The sequence below is a fragment of the Buceros rhinoceros genome, unplaced genomic scaffold (genome assembly GCF_000710305.1).
Source record: "Buceros rhinoceros silvestris isolate BGI_N320 unplaced genomic scaffold, ASM71030v1 scaffold36215, whole genome shotgun sequence".
Classification (NCBI taxonomy): Eukaryota; Metazoa; Chordata; class Aves; order Bucerotiformes; family Bucerotidae; genus Buceros; species Buceros rhinoceros.
This window is the reverse complement of record NW_010411756.1, coordinates 25,944-34,843: the sequence shown is the minus strand read 5'-3', so window position 1 is coordinate 34,843 and position 8,900 is coordinate 25,944.

The following is an 8,900-nucleotide window of genomic DNA, read 5'->3' as shown; positions in this document are numbered from 1 at the left end:
GGAGAGCCGGGAGCGGGGTCTGTCACTGCTGGGCTAGCATCGTCCTTAGCGCGCCGCTTGTTCCCTCCAGTCGTTCCTGCAAGGAAAGGACGAGCGTGCTTGTCCGGACGGTGAGACCGAGCTCCCTCTGTGCAGAAGAGGGGGGAAATGCGAATGTTGGAAAGGGCGCTCGCGTCACGTCACATCACATAAATGCGTATTGCAGAGCTCCGCAGCCCCAGTGCGAGAGGACATCTTACGATCCCGTCTGTCTGGGGTGGGGGGGGAAGAGATCCATGCTGTGTTGTCCCCTGTAACCCAGCGCAACCCGCATGCTCGTTCCGTAGTCTTGCAGGTGCGTTGCTTCCCAGCGAGCGGAGGGAAGATCCACCGTGGGCCATGCAACAAGTGACTGGGACGGTAGGCAGCTCGCTCCTCAGAGAGAAGAGGCAGAGACGGGTGCTCAGCCAGCTTTGTGCTTCAGAACCAACCAGGCTCTTCTCACAGATGATAGTACGAACAGCCCCTCTTTCCCCTTCTGTGCTGCGAGCGAGTACAAACTGTAAGCAAAATATTGTGAAGTATTAAAAATTAGGTTGTAGAACTTGAAAGTGACTGCAATTCTTACTTAAAATTTTCTTGCTCTCAAAGCATCGCTTTGTTAGTTTATTCTACCATTTGGACAAGACTTTTTCTTGGTGCCACAAGGTGCAAGGACTGAAGGTTTGCTTGTGCTTGGATTCAGCTGTCATTCCACAGAAACGGTGCTGATGCAAATGTGAACTGCAGATACAAGTCAACCCACGCTGATCACAGCTTCTCTTATCCTAGGAACTGATAGTTACAGGCGGGTCTTTCCTGTTTTGCATTTAAAAGCACCAGACAGTGGTCGTTGGTGGCTGAATTTAGGCTAATTCTAAAATGGTCAAGGTTGTGGTGAGTATAGATAGAGAATACCTGAGAGTTTTCAGCAGTGAGCCCTTCCACCTTCAAGTCAGAATTTCATGTCTTTAAGGGGAATTTAGGCCTTTCTATGTGCAGCATAGCAAAAATTAAGGTGTGGGTTTTTTTCTTTCCAAATCTCAAGAAAAAACTTACTTTTGTGAGTACTCAATCTAAGAATTTTATTTTGTTGGAAAATCGTATTAGCCATCTACATGCTTTTTGGCTCTTGTGCAAGCTCTTAAGTGGGCGGTAAGAGGGCAAATGAAATAAAAATTCTATTACAGTCACTGGAGAAAGTCCTGTTGACTTATTTGGAGTCATGATTTCACTCACTCCACATAGGAGAATCTCAGCGAATCTGCTGCAGTTAATAAAAAAACCCTGCACTCAGGACTGTTTATCATCCTATTGCTGTCAAAATAAATCTCAGTATCACAGTTTGAGATGATAATATAATTCTTTGTTGTTGTTGTCATGGGTCTCTGGCAAATAATTGATTTTTTTTTTTCTCTTTCCTTTCTCAGAGGGCACAGAACAATGGGGTTTCCTCCACTGGCTTTGTTTTTCTGACATAGACATCACTGATAATGCTAGTGTCGTCAGCACAGGTCTGGGAAGTATGCCTTAATTAGTTAAATTGCTGGCTGGATAACTACCTTTGCAGCGGCTAAATGAACATACTGGAAGATGAGAATGATCAGTGGGCTAATACTTACTTCTAAAACATTACCAATTGAATATGTTATTTCAAATATAGAACAGAATACTCTCAAACCAACACAAAACATTTTCAAATTAGAAATTGTTTTGCCTCTCAATTAGTGAGCAAACAGTTCTGATTTTATTGTTGAAGATCATACCAAATAGAGAAGAGGAGGACTCTGAAATAGTGAATTTACCTCTCAGCTTTATAAAGGCAGGAGCATCTACATACCTTTTGATGCCTTACTTTTGCAGCCTTACATGTTCGGAGCATCTTGACCCATGCGTCTAGCAGACACAGCTGCCATTCAGTCATTGGCTCTCAACACCTACTGATTTCTTAGGTGGTTTGTTCCAGTTAGCCAATCCAAATTGCATTCCATGTCTCTTTTATTTTACCCAGGTCAGTGGTCTGTAATGCAGGAGGCCCAGATTCCCTTGCCGGCTGTGGCATAAAGCAAGTCATGTCTGTGACTATGGATCATCTTGTCTATCTCATTTATTTCTCCCATCAGTATTCTGTTCTGAGTAAATAAAGTGTAAAATAAGCTTGTCTTACTTGAGTAACATTTCATAAATCATACTTGGATAAGTAGAAAAAATACGTTCTTCATTTCATATAGAAAATTTGACCTGGAAGTGGAAATGAAGGGGTTTCTCAAAAAACAAGCAGCACTTTAATTATTTAATTTTGCTAATACCCTTGAGTTACAAACAAGTGTTCCTGAACAGGTGGATAACCCACGGATGGGTGAGTGCAATCCATTCCTTTGTGTGAGAAGCCAAAGTTGTTCAGAATCCAAATGACGGCAAAAGTCCAAGTATATTTGACAGTATACTACAGAGAGCCAAAATAACACAGCAAATGGTTTAACAAATTGACTGACTGGGTCCTTTCATCTCCAGCTTCTGCGATTTTATATTTGAGCCCTTCTGTTGGCTGAAGATGGTCAAAGGCAATGGGCAGTTTTGTCTGAGGAAGTAGCCATTGAGTGGCTGTGAACTCCCCAGTTGACTGGTGAGGCATTCCTTCCAGTTATTTGAGTGTATTCACAGGGTACCCTGTTGTAGTGTAGAGAAAACGAGAATTTTGGATAGCCTGTCTAAAGAGTAAGTTACTCTTCTCTTTGGCACTGTGCATTTCTTTAATGGCAATATGCCTTTTATGAACTTACGCTAACCAGGCATCGTCTTACCCAGTTCTCTGGCTTTACAGAAAAATCCTTACATAGCATTTTGCCAAGCAGCGAGATACTGCACCGTTGCCACATGGTACTGCTACAAATACTTGGCTTAGCGTTTTTCATTTTAAGTGCAACTCACCCCATATCCTATGAAGTAAGAGAAAAAAGGTGTTTGTGTGCACATGCACGTACACACACAAATATCTGTGAGTGGTAAGTGTGTCTGTTTGCCAGGTGTGTGCAATGAGCAGTTAAGAGGATTTCATTTCTGATATCAAATAACCAACTACAGTTTGCTACTGATGGCGTTCGAAGAAAGAATGAAGTAACTCACCAAGAAGACAGTCATACTGCCTCGTCAGAACTTTCTGCCTTAAGGATGTAAAAAGGTATGTATTAACATCAAGAACATCCGAAAAGAAACATGTTGTCAAAACTAGCACAGCTCTTTCCTCCTGCTGCAGGTCATTTTGCTATGTTTGTAAATTCTGGGAAAGGACTGTCCTCCTCCATACCTTCTACAGAGGAACTCAGCAAGTTCCAGGTGCTTAACAAATAACACACATCCTTGCTGAGGCGCTTAAGTGTCATAGCCAGCAATCTTTATCTAATGTTAGTGATCTCTGAGGAGACGCGATAGCTCCTTGTGGGTTTTGACTGGTACATATGTAACAGAAAAAGCAGACAATGCACAGAATTGATGACCTAGCGGCTAGTCTCATTAAGTCAGATTGTAACCTGATTTACTTACTCTGAAACCTTAATGGTCTCTGTGAGGTTAGAATTCACTGTGTGTACCATCAGCCGAACTGTGAAAGCAGAGAATTTGCACTTCCATCAAGCAGATGTACTTCTTAATGAACTAACTAATGGAGAAAAAAAAATAGAAAATAATGCTGAGCTTGTGTCTGCTGGCACTCGGTCCAGGAAATGATACAGAAGTCGTCTTTAAATAACAGTAAAGCTGGAGAAAGACCAATTGCAAGCGACAGCCCACATTTTGACCTAAACTGAGAACACATGCCAAATCCTCGTTTTGTGGCGGAAGTATGAAGAATAAAGTCACACAGTCTCCTCACATGGAAATGAAGGAAGTACTGTAAATGGGTAAGTGCCATAGGGCTGGACTTCGGAATCATCGCAGGTAAATGATCTAGAAATTACAGGGTTTTTTTCTTGCAAAATACTTTTTCTAAAAATGAGGAAAAAATCTTGCCCATTAACCTATTATTTGTGATTAGATGATGCTTTCTTCAGGTTGGCCACGTGTCTTTTTCTTTTGCGGGTTGTACTTTATTGAGACAATCAACTGAAATGGCTCATCTGGAGCCATTACAATTTGTTGTGTTAGTGCAGCTGAGAACACTTCAACATACCATGTGCCACGGTTTGTCAAGTTAACAGTTGACGTTTCCAAATCAGGATTAGGAACAGTGCTGATGCAGTGCAATGCAGCAGTTGCTTGTGCAACATAAGCATTCATGAAAAGGGCAAACTGCTGAAGGAAAGAAGCACTACCTATTGTTGTTTGTCGGGTGTCCCAGCAGCATATTCACCCTAAAGCATCAAGTGGTCCATGACTTCAGTATCCAAGGTTAATTACAAATACCAAAAGGAAGAAGAGCAGTCTCATATAAATGCTCACGGACCACTAGTCCATTTTAACGGGCTGATAATCTTCAGAAATTACACTGAACGCTTAGTTAGCAATAGGGAAACACAGGTTAAGTGTTGTACCAAAGGAGATACAAGAAATGTATGGCAAAGTCAGATGGGTAGAGCTTTAGTCCCTCTGTCTGCGCAGTAAATCCACAACGGGACAGCAATGAAGCTAAAAATGAACTTCCTCTTTAGGATTTTATTCCCTGATTTGTGTATGTGTTAGGCTTATGTGTGAACAGCTCTGGAATTGTTACATTCATGCTGAAATGGATAATGGATAAACGGACAGTGAACCTTGTTGATGACAGAAAACAGCAAGAAGAAAAACTGTGATTTTTCCATTACTGCCAGTTTTCCAGAATTGCCAAAAGGAAATAAAGATATTGATATTGAAGAACACTTATTTGTTATTTCTAAAATCACTGAAGAGATTAACATCTTTGGGGACAATTGAGGAATGGTCACTGGAAAGCTGTGAGATTCTTTAAAACATCAAACAATTCTTCAAGCCTGGCTTCCTAACATTAATCTTCCTGAATTCATGTGTAGACATCTAAATAAGATTTTTTCAGAAGGAAAATTGTGCACAGCTTGGAGTAACACCGAGACAGAGGCCGTTCTAAGCACTTGAGAGCAGCATTTCTCAAATGGTGAAGCAAACATCAGTGCCTGACCCACAGAAATACTGCACAGTAAAAGCCAGGAGGATTGCTCTTGAGAGTCAGTGCTCTGAGCTTGCAGATGCAGCAGGAGCAAGAAATTATGCTGCAAGGCAGATGATGTACCATACTTCCTCACACTGTCTGTAGACCTGCAGATTCATCTCCTAGTGAAGAGAAGGTGCCAAAATACATCAGGGGAGATGAGTGCTCTGGGTCTGGGGAAAGGAGGGAGAGGCAGTATGACAGGAGTTGTTCTCTAGGCCTCTTGCTATTCCCAGCTGCCAGTCCCACCACTTTGCAAAGTTGGGGCAGAAAGGTGATGGAGAGGCACAGCTCTGGCAGCGGGATTTGGGAAGACAGCAGTGATGGGATATACTTAAAGGCAAGGAAGCACTGCTTTAGAGGTAAAGTAAGGTTGAGCTTTTACTGATCTCCTCCCAGGTTAATCCTGCCTATGATTTAAACAGTCATTTAAATGGCTAAAGTTAGCTAATTTAGGAAAGCACAATATTGTTTTGGCTATTATAGCAATGTATTTTAAACAGCATCCTCACAATACAAGGTCATGCAGATATCTAAATGACCCTCTGCTGGTTTAGGGTATTACATGAACTTAAAGGGTAAGATCAAGTTCAACAAAAGATTGACTTAATCACTGACCAATTTATTTAAAACAGAAAGTGCATAAACAAACCTTTCACCAGGAATGCTAGGATGCAATCCTAGATTTCTCTTTGGCCTTGAACCACTTCACATTAATTGGTTTGGAGCCAAAGGAGGTGCATAATATAACACCACAATTTATATTTAGGAAAACTCATTAGAAATGGAAGAAGTTATGTAACTCCTCAGAGAAAGCAAAAGAAATATAGGACAAATTATACTCAAACACTGCAGTTAAATTATTTTAACAGCAGGGTGGCTTTTAAAAAACTGTTAGGGCAGAATCCTACATAGGATGGGGAAAAAAAAGCTTTCACATTTTGCTGTGATTGGAAACTCATCAGGTTAATGGGGCAGTTTTTCAAAAGCTGATATTTAAGTTTTTACACATGGCATTGATCTTGTTGTATTTCAGTTTGCAACTAGAACTTGTCCAGAGGAAAAAAAGAAGCAATCAGGCATTTTCTAATGTACATGTAAATTCAAAGCTCTCTATCTTTGTGTCTGTGCTTTTTCATTCATTTTGTACTTGTGCTAGGATTCTAAGATCTCACTTTCTCTTGAGTATCCACTGACTGAAACTGCCAAAAGCACCAAGTGATTTTGGGGTATCTCAGTCTTTAGCAGGGAAACAGAAAGGCTTCAAGAAAGCAGAGGGAAGGGAGCCAGCTAGTCAAGATCCACTCTTAATGTGAGCACTTAAAATCTGAGGTGTAGGAAATTAATGATCACTTCTGATCGTTTAGGTCAGCATTTCAAAATGTTGTTTGATATTTAAATATCTGATGAGAAGAAATGCTGAAATGAATGGAAAGGGATGGAGCATAATGGGGAAAGTTCCAAAACAGCCAGAATGACAGAGCAGCCTAAATCTGTAGGGATTCCATTTATTGACTATGGCAGTTTTCCTATGTCTTTTTTTTTTTTTTTGTGGTTCCTAAATATGCTTCCTATTTGCAAAGATATCTAAACGTCAAAAGACAAGGAGAGGCGATGTACAAAACATCTGCTCACTCCACTTGACTAACAAGTGGAAAATAAAAGAGAGCCTGGCAAGCAAGTCACAAATGAGCCACCTACCTTTACTGAAAGGATGAATTACTCCTTGTAGGAAGTAATGGATTATTAGACTTAGGTGCCTAGACTGGTTGGTTGCCCAACCAACCAACGTGAACTCTAATGAACACCACGAACTCTAATTTCCAGCTCTGCTGGAAACTGAAGGCTAACTTTTAAAGACATTTTCACATATGTGAGCAGTTACCTACCTGTAGGTAGGTACAGGAGGGTCTCTTTTTGAGACACCTAAGTGCTTTTACAAATCTAACAAAGAGCCTGAATATCCTTCACATCCTTGCCCAATGTGCATGACTCATTTAGATTACTTAAAGAAAGCCCAGTTACCAAGACACTACTAGAATCAAAATATTAAAAATATTTGAAATGTAATTGTTTTCTACAAAATAATTCATCCCAGTTGTTTTAGAATGTTTTTGGGGAAAAGCATTTTAGCAGATGTCTATTACAGAGCTGCTTATTAGTAAAGCAATTGACAGTTCTGGTAGAGCTCAGAACTTAAAATACTTGTGGTAAACAAGGGTAGTACTTGTGGTCACCAGGTGCTGTGCGCTCAGGAAACTTAGAAAGCAATATTTACTGAAAATAAATACAGATATTTACATTTAGTTAAGAGTCTCTTAGAAAAATGCTACTGAACAGAGTTGAAAATGCTGCAGCAGTAAAATCCCTGTTGCGTCAAGAGGGAGGTGCTCATCCTGTTTCAGTTCGGGCAGTCTGCTGGTTTTTGGCAGTGGCACAGGTAGTAAGAACATGGTGATACCAGTTATAGTGGTAACAGCCCGTACCACAAATGGTGAAGCAGCGCCATGGAATTGGATAGTACAGCTGAAGTACAGACAAAATCAAACTCTTTGATGCATAGCACTTTCTACCTTTATTACTGCCAGACCTGTAAGGAGGTTTAAAGCCAACTGTAGTGTTTGATCTGCCTCTACCTGTACAGCCAAAATCATGAAGCTAAATATTGCAACTCCATACCAAGACATCCTTGGAAATTACACATAAGGACCAAAATCCATACTTTTCACTTTAATATTAGATTTTAGGTTTTGTACAATTTTTAAAGAGAATGTTTGCTTAATTTTAAATGAACCACTTTCAAATTATTTTTTTCTTGATTTTTGTTCTGTTGTCCTCCCGTTCTGGGGAGGGTACAGTTAAGCAATCTTGCGATTTCCAAACACCCGTACTTTAATTATTGTGCACACAAGCAGTGTCTCACTGTCTATTCTTTGATTGGTTTCTCTGATCCCTGCCTGTGCTTTCAGTTTGGGTACACGCAGCTCGGCAATCCTTTCAGATCCTTGCCAGAAGCAGAAGCCAGGACATCTGTTGTGCAGGGAGACTGAGTGGGGAACAACTTCCTAAGTTAATAGGTGAGTTGGCAGGTGGGCATCATGCAGTTGAAGAACGTCAAAAGGTGGTTACCAGTGAGTTCAAAACAGTGTTGACGCTACTGAGTGTTCTGAGCATCCTTTCAGGTTAAGTGGAAGAAGTAATTAAGGGTTTCTTTAGAAAATAGTATGAGGAAACGAGGTCCCCAGAGCGCTCTGCCATGGGGTCAGAGCATTACCCAGGAGACCCCTGCATGAGTGTTGGGGAGCTGGAGCTGGCTGGCGTGGCGTAGCAGCCTGTGGCAGGAGGAACTGTTGTGAAGTACTAAGGCACGAGGGAGGAGCACAGGTTCTCCAAGCTTCACATTATGAAGCTGATGATACCTGTATCATACGGCACAATAGGCACAAGACTGAAGCACAGACACATTGTGGCTGTTGTTGGCAATGCTCTCTGCAGCTCGGCTCGGCAAGCGAGAGAGATTATTTCCTCGCAGTTTGTTCACGTGGATAGCAAGCCAGTTAACACGTTATCGCTTCCTGACATAGAGGGACGAGGTTTGTCACTCCTGATAAAGCCACAGCCTGACTACCTGGGGTGTGCAGTGAGAAGGTCCTGGAGGCCGGGCACCGGACTGCCCAGGAGCCGCAGCGGAGCGGCTGCCGCCCCCGGGCCGGGCCACCCGTAA